General features: G+C 37.5%; 1 pseudogene across 2 annotated transcripts; it reads right to left on the bottom strand.

Moving 5' to 3' along the window:
• Positions 1-9,857: 9,857 nt before the first annotated feature.
• On the bottom strand, positions 9,858-13,155 carry LOC149390329 (pentatricopeptide repeat-containing protein At1g25360 pseudogene; annotated as a pseudogene). 2 transcript variants are annotated; one of them, XR_016299998.1, is made up of 3 exons: positions 10,712-13,155; positions 10,491-10,643; positions 9,858-10,352 (listed from the first exon to the last, which is right to left on the bottom strand). The product of XR_016299998.1 is annotated as a pentatricopeptide repeat-containing protein At1g25360 pseudogene, transcript variant X2 (transcript). The 2 variants fall into 2 exon arrangements; XR_016299997.1 differs by having other exon boundaries at positions 10,491-13,155.
• Positions 13,156-14,190: the final 1,035 nt, after the last annotated feature.

The following is a 14,190-nucleotide window of genomic DNA, read 5'->3' as shown; positions in this document are numbered from 1 at the left end:
ATTGATCACTAAGAAACGAAACGACCTTTATGTCCATCATTTTTATTTTTTATTCTTTTATTTTCTCTTACCTCTAGAATCTCTTATATAGAAACATATATACGATATGTATAAATAATTAGCGGTATTTTATTTACTTAGTTTCTTTACCAACCAAAATAGCCCTAGTAGGATTTCGTCCCTCTAATAAGATAAAGTAGTTGGCTCGCATTTGGAAGCCCCATCCCATTAAGATCTAGCCAAATTTGGATCGATAGTTCGTAGGCTCGGTCCGGTCGTTAAAGTCAATTCAACACTGGTGTTTCAGATTAAGCTTGACACGTGTCGTGAGCTGACGAGCAAACGACAAATACAACAAATACAACGAAGACTACATCATGGAACTTGCAATTCCTATCGTGAAATTGTCTAATTTACTATCAATTTTATAATATTTTCCCACTTTCCACCAAAACGTTAATTTTTCCCAAAATGCCACCTCTATGTCAACAATGTTGACATCTAATAGTGAATGACAAACATAGATGTCAACATTGTTGACATAGCATTTTGGTGGAAAGTGAGAAAATGTTATGAAATTGGTGGCAAATTAGGCAATTTCTCATTCCTATTTGACCCATATACTTCTCTATTATTTTTATTTCTTGTTCTTTTATTTTCTTTTACCTCTAGAATATCTTATATTTAAACATATATACAGTGTATAAATAATTAACAATATTTTATTTACTTATTTTCTTTATCCACCAAAATTGCCTTCGGGGCCTTGACGTAGGATTTCATCCCTTAAATAAGATAAGTATTTGGCTTGCAACTGGAAGGCCATCCCATTAAGGTCTAGCCAAATTTGGATAGGGAGTTCGTAGGACTCGGTCCGGTTGTTGAAGGTAATTTCAGCTTCACTTTTAGACCGAGATCAGTGGTGCGTGTCGTGAGCTGGTGAGAAAATGACAAATACAACGAATACGTATATCTTGCATATCCCGAAGCTTGAAATTTATTCTTTTTAGTAAAAATACCTCTATGTAACTCCAAAATTGGTATCCAACTTATTCCTACTCGAGCACAATTATCGCTTATATTTCTTGCAGTGAGAAGCTTTCATAAAAAAATACAATCGATCTTCCAATCTTGCAATTTTTATATACAATTTTATTTTTCCCAATTTATTTTTATTTTATATATCAATTGGATTGAATCTCATCGACGAGAATTTGAGGCCCATTGAATTAAATTCAAAACGGGCTTTTGATAATTAAAAGTCCGTGACTGTTTGACAAGTTTATTTTCACGACATCAATTTGGTGCTCTTTGTGGGGAGAAAATCAAATTCTCTAACATTAGGACTTCGACCTGACTACCCGATGGTCAGCAATAAGAAGCCTCATCCTCCTTGACTCCCTCTGCGGGGTATTTGGATTTTATCTAACCCCTAAAGAATCAATCCCTGACCATGCTACTTCCTCTAATGGCTATTCACTTATTTCGAAAAACATGTTATATTTTTCCATGTCAAGTTCCATCTTCTTTAGATATAATCAACATTTCAACTAGTTAGTGTCGTTAACCTCAACAAGTTTCACTATACCATTTGTCTTGCATTTAACTCTTTTTTTTATGTGTAGGAGGTGAAAGCCAGAGTTGTGGGCACAACTTTTGCACTTGGTTAGGGTAATTCACTGAAGGTACCAATGACAAGTCAGAATTAGATTTTAGGATAAACATGTCAAAACTGTATGGATTTGTTGACAAAGTTATGACACAAACTAGATTTTAATGAGAAATTTGTCATTAAAATTATGTATTCAATGACAAGTTTGTCATTAAATCCTGTGTTTGATGATAAAATGTTTATTTGTGAAAATCAATCATTAAATTTGGGTTTGTTCAAAGATTTAATGAAAAGTTCGTCATTTTCAACATGCCTAGAATTCAAAACTACTGCAAATTAAATATATATATATATATATATATATATATATATATATATATATATATATATATAAATCTTAAGAACTCAATATTATATAATTTTCCCATAATTAAAATGGGATGGTATTAAAAAAATTTAATTTATGATAAGTTTCTCAACAATATAGGTCCAGATCTAAAACACTAACTTTAAAAGACGATGGAGAACTGCGGTAGGGACATCGACACTAGCAGAGGGGAAGACCTACATATATGGATCACAAATCAACCCCAATGGATCGTCATGAGAGAGAGAGAGAGAGAGAGAGAGAGAGAGAGAGAGAGAGAGAGAGAGAGAGAGAGAGTTTTTGGGTAAGCTTGTATTAAAAAAAAAATTATCCCTCCTCACCTAACTATAAAAGTGAAAAACAATTGTTCATGATTTTGCCCAAAATAGTCAAATTTATTAAAATTCCCATCAATTTCTCGTTGACAAATCCATTTAACATGATATTTGTCCATGAAAATGTTAAAAGGAAAATTTAGAGAAATCTGTAATGTTCACTTTAAAATTTAATTGCAATTCTTAAAATTAGTCCATTTATTTATAGAAACTTCGTTATTAATATAAAAATGAACGCAATAGAATTTTCCGGATTTTACTAAATTTGACGGAAAATTGTCGAAATGGCACTAATCATTCGACATAAGGTCGGACGTAGATAGTTAAAAACAAAATTTTGCCAAAACTATGATTTTCAACAATTTTAAATGATAAATTTCATATTCTAAACACGCTAAGTTGTAAATTAGCGTGAATGAACTTTTTATTTACATACTTTTAAGAATGAACTTTTGTCACGTTTTTTGGACAAAAATGCCTCTCCAAAGAATATACCTCGTTTCGAGCACTTTCTCTCATTCTCTAACTTCTCTATCTCTCTTACGCTCTCCCTTATCCGACGATCTCCGATAAACGTTGACAAACGCACGTGAAATTATTATTATTTTTTTTCATTTTGAGCTCCATCATCAAAAGATATTTAATTTAATTTGAATTAATCGATCAACAACTCCTTAGGGCAATAGCAACTCCAAATGGAGTTGATGTTTCCCTTAAATCTGATTAATTTCGATTAAATCTTATTAATTCCGATGACTTTCGATAAAATCTAGTATGTTCTTCATGAAGGAAAACTTATATACTAATAGTATTCCCAGAATCAACATGTTATCAGATTATTAAGGATTAAAAGAACACCTGGATCCATCTTGGTCGATCACCACTTGATGCGGAAAATTTTTTGATGATCGGTGGTAGGACGAACACGAGCCGGGTGGTAGGTGGTCTTCCTCAACCAAATCGCCTTAGCTCCTCTATGGGACCGTCGTCACTCTTCCAGATGGGGAGAAGAGAAACTGTGTTATGATTTGGTGTATCGGGGACCATAACCAATAGGCCTTTATATAGTGCTTAATAGGGTTCCCATAATCCCCTTATTAGGCAATATTAGTATCTACTCAATTAATTCCATATTTAATTAGAAATCAATGGGCATCCAAAATTAGACCACAGAATGTCAACCCATTAATTCAAATAGCAAAATATAATTGAATTAATATATGTTGCCCAATATAGAATATTTGATAGAATTTTCTTACAATCTCCCACTTGGGCTACATATGATTCCTGAATCAATTATATCACAATTTCTTTAGGCGCGCTTCCGTATGCTATTTATACTTTGATTTCTCTTTAATCAATCTGGTCCATTTCATATATCAATAATGGAATTATCGCAATTTTTATCACATTCAGTTGTGACTAAACCACGACAATCACCATATTAGTATACTACATGACATAGATCAAATATGGATGAGTAGCATGGAAATTTTGAGCAATGTGGTCTCAAATCAGCGTCAATTTCCAACTGATCCTTCTTTAGTCTTTAGTGAGATCATTTCTTTATGCAATATAATATCGCAAGTTTTAGAATTCAGGACAATGATGAAAAAAAAATCAACTTTATTCTGCAGAAATCATCAATCAAAACATGAATACAGAACACATAGTACACAAAACAATACTCCCACTAAACCAAGGTATTATCTAGAATAACGCCCATATGAGCAGTGTGCTCATGAAACACCTTAGGCGTTAAACCTTTAGTCAATGGGTCTGCCAGCATAAAATCGGTTCCTATGTGTTCTATAGAAATTTGTCCATCTTGAACTCTCTCCTTCACAACTAGAAACTTGATGTCGATGAACTTTGACTTCGTCGAGCTACTGTTGTTATTGGAGTAAAGAACCGCAGATTTGTTGTCACAATAAATCTTCAATGGCCTGTCAATGCCATCTACAACTCGCAATCCAGTGACAAAATTCCGCAGCCAAATTCCGTGGTTGGATGCCTCAAAACAAGCTATGAACTCCGCTGCCATGGTTGAAGAAGCTACAAGTCTCTGTTTAGCAGACTTCCACGAAATAGCTCCTCCTGCCAACATAAAAACATAGCCTGATGTGGAGCGCTTGCTGTCTTGACATCCAGCAAAATCAGAATCAGAGAAACCTACGACCTCCAAACTCTCTGATTTCCGATAAGTGAGCATATAGTCTTTTGTTCGTCTTAGATAACGCATCACACGTTTTGCTGCCTTCCAATGTTGCAAACCTGGATCACTCAAATATCTACCAAGGACACCCACGATGAATGCAATGTCGGGACGAGTGCAAACTTGAGCGTACATAAGACTCCCAACAACTGAGGCATAAGGAATCTTTTGCATCTCATTTCTTTCAAGATCATTACTGGGACATTGTTTGAGACTGAATTTGTCTCCTTTAGATATGGGCGTATCTCCTGGCTTACAATCTTTCATGCCGAATCTGCTAAGCACTTTGTCAACATAGCTCTTTTGTGATAATCCAAGAACACCTTGAGAATGATCTCTTAGTATCTTGATTCCTAATACAAAAGAAGCTTCACCAAGATCTTTCATTTCGAAATTCTTCGTCAGAAATTTCTTGGTTTCATGTAGCAAACCAATGTCACTACTAGCGAGCAGAATGTCATCGACATATAAAACCAGGAAGATGTATTTACTCCCACTGAACTTTTGGTATACACAATCATCAACAATATTTGCCTCGAAACCGTATGAAGTAATAACCTGATGAAACTTGAGATACCATTGCCGGGATGCCTGTTTAAGTCCGTAGATGGATTTTTTTTAACTTGCAAACCATAGACTTTGGATTTCCTGACACAAAGTTTTCTGGCTGAGTCATATAAATTGTCTCTTCAATGTCTCCATTGAGAAACGCAGTCTTTACATCCATCTGATGTAGCTCTAAATCAAAATGAGCTACTAGTGCCATAATAGTCCTAAAAGAGTCTTTCGATGAAACCGGAGAGAAAGTCTCTTTATAGTCTATGCCTTCCTTTTGAGTGAAGCCTTTGGCGACTAGACGAGCCTTATACGTTTCAACATTACCCTTTGAATCCAACTTGGTTTTAAATATCCATTTACAACCAATTGGTTTCGCACCTTCAGGTAAGTCAATAAGGTCCCAAACGTCATTGTCTTCCATGGATTTCATCTCATCTTTCATGGCATCGATCCACTGTTGAGATTTAGAAGAACGCATGGCTTGATGGAAGTTGATTGGATCATCTTCTGTCAGACCAATGTCATCCTCATGTTCTTGAAGAAAAACGATATAATCATCAGAAATCGCACTTCTTCTCTCTCTAGTGGATCTCCTTAATGGCACTTCTTGAGGTTGTTGAGTTTGTTCTATGGGCGGGTCTTGAGGAAGAATCTCAATGTTGTCTTGGTTAGGAACAACGTTGGGAGTGATATCTTCAACTATGTCTTGAACGGTAAGAGGTATAATATCTTGAATATCGATAGTTGAAGATTCTTCTTCAAAGACAACGCTCCTAGTATTTTCTTCTCCCCCAAACTCAATATCCTCAAGGAATCTGGCATTTCCTGTTTCGAAAAAAGATCTGGATGTGGGATTGTAAAACTTGAAACCACGTGAACGTTCGGCATAACCAACAAAATAACAGCTAACCGTTCTTGAGTCCAACTTTGCTTCATGTGGCCTATAAGGCCTAGCTTCAGCTGGACAACCCCAAATGTGTAAGTGCCTGATGCTTGGTCTTTTGTTAGTCCAAAGCTCATAAGGGGTTTTGGTAACTGCTTTACTTGGTACTCGATTCAGGACATAAATCGCTGTCTTCAATGCTTCTCCCCAAAGAGTCTCTGGTAAAGAAGAATGACTAATCATACTCCTTACCATGTCCTTAAGAGTTCGGTTTCGTCGCTCGGCAACACCATTCATGCTAGGTTTCCCTGGCATTGTGTATTGCGGAACAATTCCACATTCATCGAGGAAAAGGGCGAAGGGTCCTGGACGTTGTTCACCAGATCCGTCATACCTGCCATAGTATACACCACCACGATCGGATTTGACAGCCTTAATTTTCTTTCCAAGTTGAAGTTCGACTTCAGCCTTGTAAGTCTTGAAAACATCCAATGATTGTGACTTTTCGTGTATCAAATATAGGTAACCATATCGAGAATAATCGTCTATGAACGTAATAAAATACCGTTGTCCATTCCAAGCAGCTGTAGGGAATGGACCACATATATCAGTATGTATTAGTTCAAGAACATCCGTAGCTCTATTGGCACCCAATTTTCTAGAATTAGTTTGTTTCCCCTTGATGCACTAAATGCAGACTTGGAAGTCTGTCAAATCTAGGGGTTCAAGAATTCCATCTGATACAAGCCTCTGAATTCTCTGTTTAGAGATATGACATAAACGCTTGTGCCATAAAGTGGCAGAATTCTCATTTAATTTTCGTTTCGTACCATGCGAGCTTGTACTTAATATTTCATTGTTAGAACTAACAGTATCAAGCAGGTATAAATTATCAATTAAAGAACCGGAACCTAAGAAATTTGAATTTTGATGGAGACTAATTTTATTATTTCCAAATGAACAAGAGAAACCAGATTTGTCCAACATAGAAACAGAAACCAAATTCCGTCTAAAAGACGGTACAACAAAAGTCTCAAATAAATCCAAATTAAAACCAGTCTTTAAAAGCAATCTAAATGTTCCTATAGCCTCCACAGCAATTTTATTGCCATCGCCCACAAAGATGAATCTTTCATCATCACTTGGCGGTCGGCTCCACAGGCAACCCTGCATGGATACGCTTACGTGAGTAGTAGCACCAGAATCTACCCACCAAGTATCCTTAGGTACGAAAGCCAAATTAATTTCAGAACAAACTAAAGTTAGAGTCTTGTGAGATTTTTCTAGATTGGCAGTGGAATTTTTGTCCCTAATGGTGACACCCATATTCATGGAGTCGAGGGTGATCTTTTTCTTTGTCCTACTTAGCATTTGGTTGTCGTTGATTTGAGTAGGGATGGAGGCGATAGATGAAACTAGATCAACGAACAAAAAAAAAAAAATATGTGCTCACATTAGTACTTAATTAAATCAATAAACCATCTCAAGCTACCTAGCACAATATTAATTCCTAGTCTTTGGACAGAGAAATTAATTGTAATTGGTACACTCAATGCATTGATCAAATACTGATAATAAGTTCTGTCAAACTATAAAATGTCTTTGGACTAATCATAGTTCACATGAATGATACTTTATAATTATCACGTATTTATCATTGCAAGCGCGTTGTTATTCGGCCAAAATATGTCTTCCTTTGGGCCGAGCATAATTCGCATGAATAATTTCGCACAAAAATCTATACGTATAATTTTAATTAAATTAATTTTCCACAACAGAGGCTACTTTGGCAACATATTGTTTGAATCAACTCAATTGAAATATACCAGATAAACTTAAATTGATGGTTCAATTTGATTTTAAAAATCATATAACTAAAGATTTATACTTAGCATTTAGTTATATAAAAAAAAAAACAGACTAATAAATAAATACGCTTTCCTGATATACAAACTGAAAAGTCGTATGCGTTATATGTCTATTTCAGATTTTGAACATAGAAAAAAAATAACGTTCCTTAATATTTGAACATTTATTTTATTTCTATTAATAGAAAAGCCAATTAAAGCAAAAAAAAAAAAGGATTCTTCACAGCATACTAATGACACTCTTTATAGATAACCGTAGCAACCAAAAGCCCAAATTTTTTTTTTCTAAAGTCTGCAATACTTGTATACGGCAAGAACAAAAAAGATTCTTGAAAACTAAGTAAATGCTCTTTATTAGTCTTGATCCACGGTAATTACAAAAAAAAAGGACCAAGAATATGTAAAGATCCTGATATATCAAAGCATATAATATTGATATGCTAATAACAGCAGCAATAAAAGCAAAATAAAAAAAACAGCAAACCAAAGAAACAGCTTTTGATTTTGTGAGATACCAAAGCAACAAAATATGCAAATAAAAGCTGGATTCATTACAGTTATAACGTTATATCCTATTCCAATTTGGAAAGCTTCTTGATAAGGCCTAACAAAGATAATGAAATAGTAATAAATGCTCTTTATTTTGTGACATCACCGTAGCAGCCAAAATAAAAGGCCAAAGAGAAAAAAAAACCAGTAAAGGTCAATTAATGCTTTTAATGGTAGCGAAGGAATAACAAGCAAGAAAAGAAAAAAAACTTCTCCAGAGCATATGAACATATGAACAGATTCAACGAGGTGCAAGATATTGTTTATCAACCAGGTAATCGTCAATAAAAAAAACTTAATATATATGCAATAAAAAATGATGGATAAAACAAAACGCATGTGCAAGAATTGCAATCTTTATCCATAATTTCAGAGTGATTAAAAAAAGGTATACAAAAGAATTTTAATCTTACAATCTGAGACCTAATAGAAGCAATTCTAAAACACAGACATATTGAAGAAAACAATCCTAATAATCTAACAAACGATGTTTGCTCTGATACCACTTGAAGGAAAACTTATATACTAATAGTATTCCCAGAATCAACATGTTATCAGATTATTAAGGATTAAAAGAATACCTGGATCCATCTTGGTCGATCACCACTTGATGCGGAAAATTTTTTTGATGATCGGTGGTAGGACGAACACGAGCCGGGTGGTAGGTGGTCTTCCTCAACCAAATCGCCTTAGCTCCTCTATGGGACCGTCGTCACTCTTCCAGATGGGGAGAAGAGAAACTGTGTTATGATTTGGTGTATCGGGGACCATAACCAATAGGCCTTTATATAGTGCTTAATAGGGTTCCCATAATCCCCTTATTAGGCAATATTAGTATCTACTCAATTAATTCCATATTTAATTAGAAATCAATGGGCATCCAAAATTAGACCACAGAATGTCAACCCATTAATTCAAATAGCAAAATATAATTGAATTAATATATGTTGCCCAATATAGAATATTTGATAGAATTTTCTCACACTTCAATGTTAGAGTTCAGAATGAAAAATAAAAATTAATCTTGTGCGTGCTTATCTACAGCAGTCAAAAGAGTGAGAACCAAGAGAAAAGATAGAAGTGGAAGAATGGGAAAAAAAAAGTGTTTGAAACGAAGTTTATATGGAGATGCATTAAAATAAATAAAAAATAAAAAAAAAATAAAAAAAAAGTGATAAGAATCCATTCTTGAAAGTGTGTAAATGACCAAAGATCATGGAAGCCAAGAACTGATATGTTTATGAGGGGTGATTTCGCTACAAAGTATACCATTGGAGCGATAGCCAATTCCGAGTACGTGTTTGTTGAATAGTCTGTCAAAGCTGATAATTTTGATACAATCTGATAAAGAATGTTGTACTATTCGAAGCAGAAAATCAATTCATCAAAATTCATGCTTAATCCATTCAGTCTCTACATTGACTATTTAAAAAAAAATAATAATAATAATAATTAGTCAAATAAGCCACCGAAAGTTTAAGAATTACTAAATAGTCAACTACTGTAAATTTTTTTAAATAGTCATTTCAACTTATTTACGACACTTAAAAAGACAAAAATACGCAAAAAATTCCCACTTATTTTGAGTTTTTTTTTTTGTTTTTTTAGTGTCGTAAATAAGTTGAGGTGACTATTTACAAAAAATTTACAAAAAATTGACTATTATACAAGACGTTATAAGTCAAATTGTTATATAGCTAAAAGATATTGTTTATATTGTACAAGGCATTTCAGGAAAGTAGAAAACACAGCAGTAGCTTTTGGCTGAGCCCACTTATTTAACTACTGATTTTACGCCCAGATCACTCCCACAAATCACCATCAAAGAGAAAGGATTTGCCTCATCTTGTGGTATCATCATGGTATCAAACATTTTTATATTTCACCTACGTCCTTGACATATTTCTCAACTCATCACCTTTTCAATCAGGGGAAAATTCCTTTCACAGACTCAGCCAGCATCATCTGGGAGGAAAATTCAAAGTTGTGATAATTATGTCTTACTATTTTACAGCACAGGAACAGTATCACCTTTCTAAAAATTCTAAGTAGCTATGACCATTTGTTACAATTTAACATCACAGAAATAGGTTATTGTATTACCTTTTCAAATTTCTGCCACATTCTTAGCGCTGGAAAATCTTGAACCTCTTCGTTATTGTTTCAATATTGTTGTCTTCACTTTCCTTTGGCCAAATGGAAATTCCAGGACATGAGCGAGAAACCTACAATCTGGTTCCTGCCAAGAACACGCTTCTGCATATATTCGTGAGTACAGGAAAGACAGTGATTTTGCTGAGCGAAATTTTGTTTCCACCACACACCAGCCATCAATCACTCACTAGCCACTGGCATTTTAAACCTTGGCGAAGAAGCTTAAATAGTCATCACCTCCTTCAGGAAAAAAGGGCTACCAGTAGTCGCAGCAAGAACATTCCCCGTTTTTGAAGTGGTGAAACCTCCTTCCATCCCTGACGATTATTTCCCGACCCACGAATCTTGACACCAACTTGATGGCATTATGGCAGTCTCCGCAGATCCTGAGGTTCTTGAAAACCCGCACGGTCGCTCCCAACGGAAGCCTCACGAGCCCAAACGCGACTGCGAGCTTCTCGCTGTGACGCAACGCCTGTTTTGTCTCAGGGACGTAACCCAGTCTCTCAATTTCCGCCATGAGCCCGTTCAGGTACTCGCGCACGTCCGCGTGGCAGTCCTCCCCGGCCAAGAAGACGTGGACCTTGTTTTCGACCTCAATCCAGCTACAACCCGGCTCCTTCTTGATCCCTTTCCTTCTCATGGATTCGCGAACGTTCTCTGCCTCGTCCCACTTTCCCGTGCTCGCGTATGCGTTGGACAAAATCACGTGGGCCGAGTCCTGCTCAGGCGTGAGCTCGATGAGCTTTCCCGCGGCTCGAGCGCATAGATCGACGCGCCCGTGAATCCTCGACCCGGCAAGGAGCGACTCCCAGGCACGTGACCCCGGGTCGAAGGGCATCGAGCTCATCAGACGCTCTGCTTCACTGAACTTCCCGGCTCGGCACAGCAGATCCACCAACCCTGCGTAGTGTTCCTCATCTGGGGTTATCCCGTGGACGGGAAGCATCGAGTCGAAGTATCTTCGACCCTCTTCGAGTAGACCTGAGTGGCTACATGCCGAGAGAATTGTGAGGAACGTTGTCTTGCTCGGTTGAATGTCTTCCTCCATCATCTTCTGGAAAAGTTCGACCGAGTCCGTGCCTCTCCCGTGCTGTGCGAGGGCGGCGATCATGGCGTTCCAAGACACCGAGTTACGATCCGGCATCGCGAGGAACACGAGCTCGGCGGCGCCAACGTCTCCACATCTTGAGTACATAGTCACGAGCGCGTTTCCTACGGAGATACTGGAATCGTTCCCCGAGCAGATCGACAGAGCCTGAAGCTGGCCTCCAGTCTTCAAAGCTCCGAGCAGGCCACAAGACGTGATTGCTCCGGAGAAGATGTATTCGCACGGCTCGATGTCTTCCGATCTCATCCGGTCGAATAGCTTTATGGCCTCCTCGCCGAGCCCGTTCCGGGCTAACCCAGATATCATCACCGTCCATGTTTGAAGGCTCTTTTCAGGAATCTCCCAGAAAAACGATTTGGCCTCTTCCATCCGATCCGCACCCACGTAGCCAGACAAGACCGCGGTCCATGAAACCCCATCTCTCAAAGCCATCCGGTCGAAGATCGCCCGAGCCTCGTCTACTCTGCAAAGCCTGCAATACAACATAACCAACGCGTTGCTCACAAACAAAGTGCTCCCATTCGCTCTCAAAATGTGGGCGTGTACCTCCTTCCCTTGCAGAAAAAATCCTCCGTCCGCACATGCTCTCAGAGCGCTGGTGTAAGTGAATTCGTCCCGTGAAATTCCCTTCAGACACATCTCCGAGACGATTCTTAACGCTTCTTCATACCGTGCCATTCGAACAAAACCCGACACCACCGCGTTCCACGGCGCCACAAAGCCCTCACCCATCGCGCCGATAAAGTTCCGAACCACGGAAAAGTCGCCACTTCTTGAGTACCCAGTCACCATCGTCGCCCATGTAATCTCGTCTCTCTCGGGCATTTCCTCGAAAAGCTTTCTCGCCGATTCCATTGAGCCTGCCGATTTCATATAAGCCGAGACAAGCGCGTTTGACACCTTGGTCTCGTACCCCGTCCCAAACTTCACAGCCAAGCAATGAATCTGAGCACACACTCTCTCGGCCCAAACTACACGGAGCACGCTCACGAAAGTCAAACCGTCGGGTCTAACCCCGGCCCGTCCCATATCGCTGAAGAGTTCGGCGGCACCGATTCCATCTTTGTTGTTTAAACAGCCAGCGATCAACGCGTTGTAGAACACGGTGTCTCGTGTCCCTATCGGTGTCGCGTCGAAAATCTCCCGGGCTAGCTTGAGGTTTCCCATGGCTGAGTAGGCGGACATTAACGCGGTTCTGGAAACGATATCCGGGTCAGTAATTTTGTCGAGTACGTGGCGCGCGTAAGCAACGTTGGAGGTTTTGCAGTAAAGGGATATGAGAAGGTTGAAGATGAACTTGCGGGGCTTGAGGCCAGAGATGGTCATGTGGGCATGGATGGAGCGAGCCAGCGAGAATGAGTTGGTAGTGCTGCGAAAGCATGACTGTAGCTTGGATACGTAATGATCTGAAATGGCACGGACATCCATGGCAGTACGGCGCTTCGCTCGTGTGTACCAAGTGCTCAATATGTGAGCTATTCATGTCTGATCACGGCACATTTAGTGCATAACGAGACCATCTATCCAATGCATCAAGTTTAGGGATTTTACTCTAATTGTGATGCAAATGCATTTTTCAAATTTGCATAATTTAAATTTCATTTTCTAGACCCAAAAGTTATGAAAATATCTCAATTAGACCCGCTAGTTAAAAAATATCCAAAATTAGACTTTTGTACCAATTTTGGACAAAAATACCCTTAAAAGCCCATATAACACTACTAAACAAAATTCATTCTCTACTTATTAGTATGTTGTTCATAATAAAAAAAAACTAATCATTAATTAGAAAAAAAAAACAACTAATTATGTTGTTCATAATTAAAAAAAACTAATTATTAGTATGTTGTTCATAATTAAAAAAAAACTAATTACAAAAAACAAATAATTATTAGTAATGTTGTTCATAATAATAAAAAAACAACTAATCATTAATTAGAAAAAAAACAACTAATTATGTTGTTCATAATTAAAAAAAAACTAATCATTAATTAGAAAAAACAACTAATTATTAGTATATTTTATTAGTATATTTTGTTCATAAATAAAAAATAAAAAATAAAAAAACTCTTTCTATTTATCTTAAATTATTAAAAAAAAAATTCAAACATGTCGGAAACTCGTCGGAACGTGTCGGCATCCATCGGAACTCGTCGGAACGTGTCGGAATCCATCGGAACTCGTCGGAACGTGTTGGAATCCATCGGAAATTCCCAGATTTAAAAAAAATAAAAAATTCACCTCCAAATCTCATTCAAATCAACCTAAAATAACTATTAACCACTCAAATCTTGTATCCTATCAATCCTACACTAATTAAACCATGAAAAAACCATAAAAAAAAAAACTAACTTTTTTTTTTCATTTTGAGGTATGGAAGTTTGAGAGAGCTTGAAACTTTGGTGGAGGTCGGATTTATGGTGGTTTCGGTCGGATTTGGTGTGGTGGGCGTTGGAACTCGTCGGATTTGGTGTGGTTGGGCGTCGGAATGGGGCTCACGTTGGATTTGGTGTTCTTTGGCGTGGAGAGAAAGTGAGA

Source organism: Urtica dioica, chromosome 7, assembly GCF_054948205.1.
Source record: "Urtica dioica subsp. dioica isolate 48M chromosome 7, U.dioica_male_clone48M_v1_H2, whole genome shotgun sequence".
Lineage (NCBI taxonomy): Eukaryota > Viridiplantae > Streptophyta > Magnoliopsida > Rosales > Urticaceae > Urtica > Urtica dioica.
The sequence above is the reverse complement of the archived record's forward strand: the minus strand, read 5'-3'. Positions and strand labels throughout refer to the sequence as shown.